General features: G+C 43.7%; 7 non-coding genes across 7 annotated transcripts; 6 read left to right on the top strand and 1 right to left on the bottom strand.

Annotated features, from left to right (window-relative positions):
* Positions 1-3,484: 3,484 nt before the first annotated feature.
* Positions 3,485-3,555, top strand: trnag-ccc (transfer RNA glycine (anticodon CCC)). The gene has a single exon. It is a non-coding gene; the product is annotated as a tRNA-Gly (tRNA).
* A 417-nt stretch (positions 3,556-3,972) lies between these two features.
* Positions 3,973-4,046, top strand: trnan-auu (transfer RNA asparagine (anticodon AUU)). Its single transcript has one exon. It is a non-coding gene; the product is annotated as a tRNA-Asn (tRNA).
* A 1,602-nt stretch (positions 4,047-5,648) lies between these two features.
* trnav-cac (transfer RNA valine (anticodon CAC)) lies at positions 5,649-5,721 on the top strand. The gene has a single exon. It is a non-coding gene; the product is annotated as a tRNA-Val (tRNA).
* A 2,338-nt stretch (positions 5,722-8,059) lies between these two features.
* On the top strand, positions 8,060-8,131 carry trnae-cuc (transfer RNA glutamic acid (anticodon CUC)). Its single transcript has one exon. It is a non-coding gene; the product is annotated as a tRNA-Glu (tRNA).
* A 1,579-nt stretch (positions 8,132-9,710) lies between these two features.
* On the top strand, positions 9,711-9,783 carry trnav-cac (transfer RNA valine (anticodon CAC)). Its single transcript has one exon. It is a non-coding gene; the product is annotated as a tRNA-Val (tRNA).
* Positions 9,784-11,098: 1,315 nt separating this feature from the next.
* On the bottom strand, positions 11,099-11,171 carry trnat-ugu (transfer RNA threonine (anticodon UGU)). Its single transcript has one exon. It is a non-coding gene; the product is annotated as a tRNA-Thr (tRNA).
* Positions 11,172-12,071: 900 nt separating this feature from the next.
* Positions 12,072-12,144, top strand: trnaf-gaa (transfer RNA phenylalanine (anticodon GAA)). Its single transcript has one exon. It is a non-coding gene; the product is annotated as a tRNA-Phe (tRNA).
* Positions 12,145-12,657: the final 513 nt, after the last annotated feature.

Below are 12,657 nucleotides of genomic sequence, written 5' to 3'. Positions count from 1 at the left end.
ACGAAAAGGGAAAATTCTGGCAAGTCTCACAAGGACTGGCAGCAACTATAATGAGTGAAAGGGGCTGACATTTCGAGTCCAGATGGCACCTTGTCAACGCTCATTGTGCAACTGTACTCTGTATAAGTTTCAATATTTAGTTTCAGGGCACTCTGGGGGAATTCCCCTCCTGCACATGCGCCCAGGCAGTTACCTTTTAATCTTTTAATATGTTGAATTTGATGACTATTATTCACATCCTCACCCGTCAGACTTTCGGTTTCTTCTCCATTCGGGAACATCGTTTCTTTTTATTGCGCCTTTTATTCAATCACACCCGCGCGGTGTGATCTGGGAAAATGCTACAGCACATGCGCGGTTCCGCCACCTGCATCCTTACAAAAATATGTATTTTATTTAATTTTAATTCCGCTGTGGGCTGGATTTCCGGGTGGGAATTTCTCTCACTTTCTACATTTCTGAACCGTCGCTTTTTCCTCGACGAGGGGAAGGGCTGACGGTGACGTCACGGCAACATGGCGGCTGGCCCCGCCTCTCTACATGACCCGGATGTTCCGCCAACGAGCAGCGGCCGGGCAGGAGTGGGCAAGAGGTGATACCGGGAGGAGCAGCGCCCGGTCGAGTTACTGCGACCTCTGGTGGTCAGGAAGGGAAATAGCAGCAGCGCAGTCTCTGCCCAAAGGCTTCCCCAGTTCAGCTGCTCAGAGACACTGGGAACCCCTTCAACTGGAACCTTCAGCTTCTCACATTCACCCCCTGTGTTCAGTCATTGTTTAATAGACAACCCCTGCAGTGAAATCAGAAACAACTTGTTCACATTAAAGGGGATGGGAATCTGGACCATTCTGCACAAAAAGCTCTGCTCTCCTTGAATTTCAATTGAAATGTTCAAGATGAGAATTTGTCGATACAAGTCATGTTGTATGTGGAACGCTCATGATGCCACAATAAGATCAGTACAGACATCTCACTGAGTTGTGTGAGTGGAGAAGGTGTCAGAGATGGAGTGGTTAAATACAGAGCTACAGGGTCTGGAGCTCAGTTTTGGGTAAAGAAAAATAGCAGTACAAAGAACAAAGAAAATTACAGCCCAGGATCATGCCCTTCGGCCCTTCAAACCTTCACTGACCATGCTGCCCGACTTAACTAAAACCCCCTATCCTTCCGGGGCCATATCCCTCTATTCCCATCCTATTCATGTACTTGTCAACTGACTTAAAAGTCACAACTGCATCCGCTTCTACTATCTCTCCCCGGCAGCGAGTTCCAGGAACCCACTACTCTCTGTGCAAAAAATCTGTCATGTCCATCTCCTTTAAACCTTGCCCCTCGCACCTTAAAGCATGCCTTCATCGGCCGGGGCATTTTGTTGCTGAACATTAGCTGAATTTCGATGTTACACCCATAGTATCTTCGCTCTGGCCTCGGCCTCAAATGCTTTGTGTCAAATAAGAAATGATAAATTGTTTGATGCATTGCCAGGAAAGAAACGTTCCTATTTTGACACCTGCACATATCAGCAAGTCATCCAGTCTACAAGACAATTTAATAGGTTTAGGTGCAGACTAGCATAGTTAATCAACATCTGAAACATGCTAGAGTGAGGGAAGTCTGTATGATTTCAGTTTGGTGCTGAATATTATCAGAATCTCGATGTTACAGTCATATTATCTTTGCACTGACCTCAGCTTGAAATGCTTTCTCCAAAATCAGAAATGCTGAATTTTATGAAAAAATTCACAAAATAGTGTAAATTCTCTAAGACATGTTGAATTTTGTCCAAAATATATGCGGTTAGCATTTATTTAACATCCTAATCTTATTAAATGATTTTTTTCGAAAAGAAACTTAAAATAGTCGGTTGCTCCTCTTTAGCAATCTCCGAACATTACTTTCTCCAGAGAGGTTGAAAATATGCTTGCCAACATTTGTCTGAATAAGTATAAAGCTATTGAATAACTTTTTCATCGAAAGTAACAAGGAATTAGTAAACACGTTTTAAAGGTTGGCACTGTAACCAACCAGTAGTCGAACCTAGAATCTCCTAGATCCGTAATCAGCCGCGTTACCCATTGCGCCATTGGCCCACATGTGAAAATGGCATAGTTGTTACATATTAGCTCGACGTTTCGAAAGTTTCAGGCAGAAACATTGTCAAAAAGTTTGTATTTACTTGTGAAGAGAAGGTCCATTATTGAGATTGTCTTTATTCATTTCCTATCATCCCTAATTGCCCTTGAGTTGAGTAACAGCAGTTGAACGGGCTGGCAAATTCTCCTCTCGATTAGGACTTGGTGATAAATTTAAAGGAAGTGCGCTGTAGCCAATCCATCATCTGTATTTGCAAATTAAAACAAGGCTCCACCGACATTTGAACTCGGATCACCGGATTCAGAGTCCAGAGTGCTCACCATTACACCACAGAACCCGTCGGGTACGCCCAACCTGAAAATCGTGGATCAACACTTGTGCCAATTTGAACAGCAGGGAAAAATATCAGTCCCGTTGCACAATTCAGATTTACATTGTCCTTGCTGGTTCCTCCTGTAAAAATGAGTAGGCTACTTTCCACTGCATTAAATTTCACTGTAACTGACCACATTCAAACACCAATGTTTGCATCGAACTGACATAAACCTTACTGCAGTAAATCCACTGAACAACATCAGCTTTTCACAGCTCTGCTTTCATCACACTGGAAGCCAATGTGAAAATATGAACAATTTCAAATCTTAACAGACAGGAAGGAGTGTGTGAGTGAGGACAATTGGCGCTGTGCACATTGCTGTAATCAGTATCTGGGAGAATCAGGCAGAGGGGATCCTGGTGGTCTCGTGGTTAGGATTCAGCGCTTTCAGATGTCGCAGACTAGCCTCGATACATGAAGATTGAATGCATTTTTGAACGTAAGAGTAAAAAGCTTTGGGGTTTTCCTTTATCCGACTTGCCAAGGACTTCTCATGCCCCCTACTAGCTCTCCTAAGCCCTATTTTTTAACTCATTCCGAGCTAACTTGTAACCATATATAGGTGTTATCAACTGTTGACAGTGGAAGTTTGTCCTGGTGTCGCACTGGATACCAGCTTTGAAGAAATGTAGCAACTTAAAACTTTTGCAGAATGGCATGAGGCGTATTGTAGTGATATGAGTTGAGTATAAGAGACAGTGTGCAAATAATTTGAATACGTTTTAAGCGTGTTTAGACTGATGTGGTGAAAGCAGAGGGATATTTGGGAGAATGAGGCTGTGTGAGAGGGGGACTGTTGCAGAGTGTTTGTGCTTTGGAGGAAGGTTGAAAGTTTGAGATGCGGTTGTGAATGAAAGGAAGGTGTTGAACAGCATGAGAGGCTTGTGCGATGTTGCGTGTGAGATTGGAGTGAGAGTTTTTGTGGGCATTGGGGAATGAAAGGACAAAGTAAGGAAATTACAATGCTGCTGAGTGTGAAGGAAGAGAGAGCAGTTGGGGGTCGTACTGGGAAGAGCAGCATTGGTGGTTCAGTGGTAGAATTCTCGCTTCCCACGCGGGAGACCCGGGTTCGATTCCCGGCCAATGCAAAGCTTCTTCTTTCTCCGTTCACTCTGTATATTGAAGCGAGTCTCCTGTCAAAATTGGGGGAAAACAAGGGAAATATTAAGTCTTGGAACTAAACCCTGAGGGAAATGGATCACGGTATTCAAGAAGGTGGTGCAGTTGTGAATGGTGTTATTGATGATTGAGTGGAAAGTATTGGATCTTTGGGCTCCTGGTGGTTAGTTCCCTTTCCTGCCTGTGATAAGAGACATTGATTTATTTTACCTGCCCGTTCATAGGAGAAACACACTACAGCAGTGCTGCAGGATCAACGGAACTAAAGAGACTTGTATAGAATTGCAAACAGTGCCGTCATGCTGCAGTTCTGGAACAGGTTTTCCGAAATAGAATTGTGGTCATTGACACACTAGTTTAGAATATATTTAACGGCTGTTGTCTCAGTCTCTGTGGCGCAATTGGTTAGCGCGTTCGGCTATTAACCGAAAGGTTGGTGGTTCGAGACCACCCAGGGACGGAATTTTGCTATTTTTCTCACTATCAGCATTCACGGGTAAACAGTTGCCTGCTTCAACTCATTGAAAAGCTTGGAACTACGAGAGAGAATTTGGTAGTGTACAAGCTAAGACATTGTATATACCTCTGATTCTGTGTGTGCCCTTGTATCTTTCGAGTTACCAGGATCTCTATATGTCTGCGTCTGAATCTAGTGTGCCCCTGCACCTCCATGTGTCCCTGAATCTGTGTATGCCCCCCCTGTATCTCTGTAGGCTCCAATACCTGTGTGTGTGTGTGTGTGTGTGTGTGTGTGCATCCCTGAAAATGGCTGATTCTTTGTGCCCCTTTTAACACTAAACCGTGAAAATGTCTGAAAAACGAATTGCAGAGGGCAGCAATGTTTACCCACTAAGATTCTGAATTTGATTAACGTCTGATAACTGCATCGAATGTACAGTTTGAAGATTCAAATGATCCCAACTTCAATCTCCAGACATTATCTCCCAATGGGAAATGAAGAACACGATTTATCTGCGGTACCTGGTTATGAAAAGGGCGAATACGCCAACCGAGATCCTTCTATAAACTCCAATCTCGGACAATATCATTCAATATTCATATTTCAGTTACCGGTTCGCAGACTCACAAGCACAAGCGCCTGCAGTCGCTGTGGTCCGCCAGCAGATGGTGGTGTTGTATCACTTTAATCACAAGGTCAGTGCAGCAGGTTTGAGAAGATATTTGAGGAAAATTTATTTCCCTGTTTCCATGGAAAGGGAACAATCAGTAAAGCTATGGCATTAATATCTCTGTCAGTAACATTCACAGGGAAATTTGGCCGAAGGATAGTGAATCTAATACTTGCAATCATATTTACCTTCCGGCTAGTTAACATGTCGATTACCCGCTAATTATTGAATAACCTTACATTTTAGTGATTTAAAGATTTGTCTACTTTATCATCCAGACATTATCAAATAATATTTCATTATAATTGGACACACGTCTCTTTTTCGCTGGATTTTCCATTCCTCGGCGCTCATTTTTTTTCCTTAGTCCGTTCAGAAATCCAGCCGAACCCTGCCTCTATGTTATGTTCTGTGTATATGTAAATATAGTTCCTTGTTATAATTTTAAACTTCAGCACAATTCGAGCCCTAACTCACTCTGATCGGCCCGGGTTCGATTCCCGGTTAGGGAATGTAGATTTATTGCCGTACAACAATCCTGAGTTACTTCCCGGTCTGCACCAGTTCTGTCGGAATCAGTATCAGAGAGATTTCCTCTTTAGTATCTGATTTGGAAATGTCACATTTAAAGAACAAAGAAAAAAGGGAGCGACAGGTTACAAAGCGCTGATGATACAAATGCTGAGATTATTCGAAGAAAGATGAAAATGATGCATTAATGAATGGGTAGAAATCATTGATCCCTTAGATATTTGCGAGACGAACGCTTTTAAATTTTGATGTTGGGGATAAGATGTACAATCAGATTGAAAGTAACGGTTATCTTCCTGAATTCAATGACATGGGCTCTCAGTCTGACCATCGGGATCTGCAGCAACACAGCGTAGTTGAACATTGCAGACAGGCTGATTTGCTCCTTTAGTTTTCCAGTGGTTTCTGTAGTGTAGTGGTTATCACGTTCGCCTCACACGCGAAAGGTCCCCGGTTCGAAACCGGGCAGAAACAATCATTAAGCTTGCTTATGTCGGGGAAGGGAAGTTATTTGGTTTCAGTTTGTTGCTGCACATTATCCGAAACTCATTGTTATAAGACATGTTATCATTTCTCTGATTTCACCCTCAAATACTTTCTGTGAAATAAGGTGCACTGGCGAGGAAGTTCGATTTTGACAGCGAGCATTTATTCGCATCTCGTTCAGTCTCCAACAGAATTTAATGGGTTTATAGGTGCGCAGACGAATATGGTTATTCACCATCAGAAATTTCTGATTGTAGTGTGTGCTCAAACAGACAGATACAAGTAATACTGTAAATGAACTAGAGGAAAAGGCGCACATTTCACAGAAGAATCACCTGACGAAAACGACACTGCACACACTCCTGCATTCAATCTTACAAAAGCAGTAAGGATCAAAATTTAAATCCATTTCGCTCGCGTTAGGATTCGAACCCACACCTCCACCGAGATTGGAGCCTTAGACCGCTCGGCCACACAACCACATTGACGTGTATTACAATCATATTATTTAACAGAAATGTTACTGAAAATCGTTTGAAGTAATGAAGTTGGGAAAGGCCATTGAGAGGATTGAGCCTGATCCTTCTCTGAATTAGGTCAGCCTGAACTGTGCAACAAACAGAAATCATCTCACTTTAGAAACACAATGAGCTGCACTGAAGGGACACCATCATTTAAACTGTCCTTAAGCTCGTCGTTTCTCAATTTCCTGTTGCTCTGTTTTTTGAAGGTAATGAGTAGGGGTGTGGAGATGGCCTTCCCGTGATATTCGTCTCCATCCATTGTACACTGAAGGCTCTGAAGAAGATGTCACAGCTTCTGAACTCTGGAGACTCACTGGGGAAGGAAGAACATTCTGAAGGCCGGGTCCCGGACTTGCCTTCAGAGGAGGTCGGTGCGTGTTTTTTTGCCTGTGTCGTGTTGGAAGTGACGATTGATGAGTCAAACACAATATTCTGTTCTTACAAGGGCAACTGTCAAAAACGGCACCGCACAGAATCCTGCGTCCAACCCGAGCTGTTGGATTTCAGCTCCAAGGACAAAAACTTGCACCAATTCTGCAGCGGTGGAATTCGAACCCACGCCTCAAGAAGAGACTGTAGTCTAAATCCAGCGCCTTAGACCGCTCGGCCACGCTACCACATAGGAAAGCAGCCTAGTCATGTCATTTCATTGTATTAATAATGAAATATATCAGAATCCGTGGAGTTGGGATGGGCCATGAGGAAATCGTAACCGAATCAGATGATCCTGAAATGTGTAGCAAACAAAATCCATCTCCAGTCAGAAACACAATGAGCTGCAGTGAAGGGCCGGCTCCATTTAAACTGTCCTTAACCCCGTCTGGACCCCAGAAAAAAACAGCATGGCTTCCTGTTGAATTGGCTCAGGGTCTTCACTTGAGGAAGGACAGGATACAAGGCGAGACTGAGATTTGTGTGTTCTGCCGGGAAATAACTGATATTTGTTGTCACGGATTGGAGGAGAGCAATAAATCTTCATTTCCTGACCTGCAATCAAAACAGCAGTGAAAGTTTCAAACTCTAACCACCAGACCAGCAGATTACAGTGAGTTTTACAACTTGTTTTGTCCACAATCCTGTTGTTATTTTAATTTCCACGGCAGACCACATGCACCACAATTTTCTCCTGCAAAATGGCACCTTCTTTTTCAACACCAGGAAAGTGTTCAGCCAATTACAGCAATAACTGTGAGACAGTTATCGCGTCCGAATCCCATGGTATGATTTTCTTTTTCCAAATCATTATTATTTCAGGCTGAGGGAAAAGTTCTATTATTCATATTTTTGTAAGTTTTAATTAACCTGATGGGATCACCGTGCATTATCTAATTATGAAATCAGGGGTCAGTTCTTAAAAGGGGCAGAACGTAAGGTTGGAGGATGTTTTATTTGACGCACGGAATGGTAGACAAGGTAACATTGAGCTGGTGATGGCGGAACCCGGGTGTTCCAATGGTGCAAAGTCATCATTTTCACCACCATGGGCTCGATGGCAGATGTCAAGTGTATGTACAAGCAGAGTACGTTTTTTTAATGAGAAACCTGCCTATTGTGTGACGGAAGAGAGGGAAGAGAATGGCTAAAATGAGGATGATCCGCTGATTGGGAAAGTCACTGTCAGCTTCCCTGTTGGATCAGTAGTTTGGATTCTGCACTGTGGCCACAAGTTTATATCACTTGCGTGTGATATAAACATGACAATGAGAAGGAATAAACTTGTATTTGGTGAATAAAAAAAAGAAACGAGACAAAAGGCAGGTGGCTCATGGATACATTAATATTTTATAAGCTTTCGGTCAGTTTCCCTGGTGGTCTAGTGGTGAGGATTCGGCGCTCTCACCGCCGTGGCCCAGGTTCGATTCCCGGTAAGGGAATGTAGATTTATTGCTGTACAACAATCCTGTGTTACTTCCCGGTCTGCACCAGTTCTGTCGGAATCAGTATCAGGGGGATTTCCTCTTTAGTATCTGAATTGGAAATGTCACATTTAAAGAACAAAGAAAAAAGAGAGCGACAGGTTACAAAGCGCTGATGAGATAAAATGCGGATGATTACTGGAATAAAGATGAAAATGACGCATTAATGAATGGGTAGAAACCATTACTCCCTTAGATATTTATATAAATTGATTTCAGTTTGTTGCTCAAAATTATCTGAACCTCGGTGTTAAAGACATGTTATCACTGCTCTATCGTGCTATTCGGATTGGCGGTTGGTGACTAGTGGGGTGCCCCAGGGGTCGGTGCTGGGGCCTCAGCTATTTACCATTTATATAGATGATCTGGAGGAGGGAACCGAGTGCAGGGTGTCGAAATTTGCTGATGACACCAAGATTGGGGGAAAGGCAAATTGTGCGGAGGGTGTGGAGAGTCTGCAGAAGGATCTAGATAGGCTGGGCGAATGGGCCAGGAAATGGCAAATGGAATTTAATGTTGGCAAGTGTGAGGTGGTCCACTTTGGTAGGAAGAATGGTAGGAAGGACTATTACTTACGTGGCGAAAAACTGCAGCAGGCGACGGTGCAGAGGGACCTCGGGGTCCTTGTGCATGAGTCGCAAAAAACCAGCTTGCAGGTGCAGCAGGTGGTCAGGAAGGCGAATGGGTTGCTGGCCTTCATAGCGAGGGGGATTGAATATAAAAGTAGGGAGGTCTTGCTGCAGCTGTATAGGGCATTGGTGAGGCCGCAGCTGGAATACTGTGTGCAGTTTTGGGCGCCGCACCTGCGCAAGGATATTTTGGCCCTGGAGGGAGTGCAGAGGAGGTTTACTAGGCTGATACCGGAGTTGAGGGGGTTGAGCTATGAGGAGAGGCTGAATAAACTAGGCTTGTACTCGTTAGAGTTTAGAAGAATGAGGGGAGATCTCATTGAGACGTATAAGATGATGAATGGGATGGATAGGATAGAGGTGGAGAGACTCTACCCGCTCAAAAAAGACAGTAGGACTAGGGGGCACAGCCTCAAGATAAAGGGGAGGCGGTTTAGAACGGAGTTGAGGAGGAACTTCTTCACTCAAAGGGTGGTGAATCTCTGGAATTCTCTGCCCGTTGAAGTGGTGGAGGCTGCCTCGCTAAATATTTTTAAGAAGCGGGTTGATGGGTTCTTGATAAAAGAGGGGATTAAGGGTTATGGGGAGAGGGCGGGAAAGTGGAACTGAGCCACGACAGATCAGCCATGATCTTATTGAATGGCGGGGCAGGCTCGAAGGGCTAGATGGCCTACTCCTGCTCCTATTTCTTATGTTCTTATGTTCTTATATTTGCCAGACTTAGATATTTGGCAGACGAACGCTTTTAAATTTTGATGTTGGGGATAAGTTGTAGAATCAGATTGAAAGTAACGATTATCTTCCTGAATTCAGTGACATGGGCTCTCAGACTGACCATCGGAACCTGCAGCGACACAATGTAGTTGAACATTGCAGACAGGCAGATTTGCTCTACCCTGTTGTCAGCTGTTTCTGTAGTGTAGTGGTTATCACGTTCGCCTCACACGCGAAAAGGCCTCGGTTCGAAACCGGGCAGAAGCTTTCTCATGTCAGGTCAGGGAAAATTGCTTGATTTCAGTTTGTTGCTCAAAATTATCTGAACCTCGGTGTTAAAGACATGTTATCACTGCTCTGATTTCACCCCCAAATGTTTTCTATGAAATAAAGTGCACTGAGAGGAAAGTTCGATTTTGACACCGAGCGTTTATTCACATCTGGTTCAGTCTCCAAAGGGATTTAATGGGTTTATAGGTGCTGACTAATCACCATCTGAAATATCTGAGCGTATTGTGTGCTCAAACAGACAGTTACAAATGATACTGGAAGTGTTTGCAGTCTCGATGTTGTGCTAGTTGTTAGAATTCACACTCAGTTACAGGTTTGAAAAGAATCATATTGAACTCGGAAACTTAACTCTGTCTTGCTCCACATTTGTTGCAAACCCTGCTGAGAAATTCCAGTCCTTTCTGTTTTTATTCTAACATGAATCATAGGAGGAGGAGCAGACCACTCGGTCCATCGAGATTTCCACCAATCAATGTCATCATGGCTGATCTTGGGATACAACTTAGTTTTTCCACCAGCTTCCCATATCCCTGAATTCCCTAAGAGATCAGAAACCTGCTTATCCCAACCTTAAATGTGCTCGATGATGGGGCGTACATAACTGTCAGGTACAGAAAATACCAAAGATTCTTGCCCTTTGAGTGAAGTAATTTCTCCTTATCTTAGCCCTAAATGACCAGCCCCTCATCTGTGCAGCAGGGGGTTAGATTCCCGACCAGCAGAGAAAAAGAAAATCTCTCAGCCTCCATCCTATCAAACCGAATCAGAACTGTGTAAGTTTAAATAGATCACCGCTTATTCTTCTAAACTCCAGAGAATTTCATCACAGGACAACTCACTGACCCCAGGGAACAATCTGGTGAACCTTCTCTTTACCGTTTCTAATGCAAAGCATATCCCTTTTTAAATGTGACTGTCACATCTGCACAGAATATTCAACCTGGTTTCCACAAAATCCTGTGTAGCAGCAGAAACACCTCGTTATTTTTAAACTCCAGTCTGCCGGCAATGAGAACAAAACGTAATTTCCCTTCCAAATATCTGCTGCACCTACATGCTAACTTTATACATTCCTTGTACAAACGCATCTATTCCATTCTTAATATCAACATTTATATTTCTCAGCTCGTCAAATATGTTCTGCTCTTTCGATTTCTTTTCACGACGAAGAATATCGTTTTGCTTTCCAAATTAGCACTTAATCTGCCCCTCCACTCATAAGAGGACTCCGTTTCGCCTTTCACACTATTTTCCTTTTTCCAAGGGTTTGTCTTAGCTAAACTTTGGGTAGAGGCTCCAGCGAGAATTGAACTCACGACCCCTGGTTTACAAGACCAGTGCTCCAACCACTGAGCTATGGAGCCGAATGCTGCGACCACCATCCGGTACTAGTAAGATTATCAGTGGATTGAGGAGCAGGATGGGGATTGTGGTGGGGGATTTTTGATGAATGTGGAAATTTCTGAGGTGGAGACCAGAAAGTTAAAAGACACACCTTGAATTTGACATGATTTGACATGTGTGTTGGGTGTGTATCTGACATGTATGTTGTATATCTGGCATGTATGTTCTTCAGAGTTTACCCTGAGTGTAACATCTCTGTCTTCTCCAGCTCCGATGCCAGTTCATCCAGCTGGAAGATTTAGATGTTGTTCCCTTCACAGACGCTGTGGGGCGTGTTTTCATTAAATAAAGAATTGAACAAAAAATGGTTCACTCCGTGACTGGGAATCGAAACCGCGTCACGGCGCCGATCCTGATCACTGGACCTTCAGTGTTGCTGATGTGAGAGATTTGTAATGAATTGATCATCTCTGTACCCATTGCTTTATTTCCAATAATTTTCAACAAAAATAAGTCACGATGAGAAATGACGGGAGGTGAAAATGACGGGACTTGAACCTCAGTTAGAAAATCCCAATCCATCCTCTGGGCAGGGATTGCAGTCTCAATGTTGGCAATTCTGTCGCTTATATCGACAAACAGCCATTCAGCCTGTGTTCCTGTCTGTCTTCTCGATCGGTGTAATTCCGTTTGATGAAGTGTTATCTGGACTCCGCCCTTTTCACTCCTTACAGGTGCTGTCAGGCATTGTGAGATTTTGGAGCATTTCCTCTTTTCCCATCCGCAGTAATTTGCTTTTATCACTGAGGACATTTGGTTGAGATTATTTGAAGAGAGATGAAAATGATGCATTAACGAATGGGCAGAAATCATTGCTCTCTTAGATATCTGGGAAACGAAAGTTTGCAGCTTACCCGCTAGCCGAAATAGCTCAGTTGGGAGAGCATTAGACTGAAGATCTAAAGGTCCCTGGTTCAATCCCGGGTTTCGGCAGAATCACCTTGCTGGTTTTCTGTGCTAATTGGTAGTACATTTTGCCTCACACGGTGTTCAAACATCAGTTCACACAAGCTGCAACAGACCAAATACCAAATGGCTTTCTGCTGACTGGCTGTGTAAAAAGGCAGAGCTTAAGAGCACGGAAAGAGCCCACTCGGACACCCACATGGCAGGCGCCCACACCCATGCTGGACGGGACAAGTTAGTTCTAATTCCCGCTCCACAGACAGTGACATCACCCAGTATTTTCTGTTTTTATTTCAGATTTCGAAAGTCCGCAGTCGGCTACTTTATGTTTATGTTCGGAGCTGACAAGTGGCAAATAACATTCCCGACACACAGAATGTTGAGAGGCTTGGTGATGCTGTTGTCTGTGTGGTGTTGGAGGGGTGCGGGGGTGCTGCCGAGTGGAAGTGGTCTTGTGTTTGGAAGGTGCTGTCTAAGGTGCCTTTGGTGGATTCCTGCATCATGCAGACAAGTGGGGAACATTCTATCGCACTCCTGACT

This window comes from Carcharhinus amblyrhynchos, unplaced genomic scaffold (genome assembly GCF_965287045.1).
Source record: "Carcharhinus amblyrhynchos unplaced genomic scaffold, sCarAmb.v2.hapA scaffold_38, whole genome shotgun sequence".
Taxonomy (NCBI): Eukaryota; Metazoa; Chordata; class Chondrichthyes; order Carcharhiniformes; family Carcharhinidae; genus Carcharhinus; species Carcharhinus amblyrhynchos.
The sequence above is the reverse complement of the archived record's forward strand: the minus strand, read 5'-3'. Positions and strand labels throughout refer to the sequence as shown.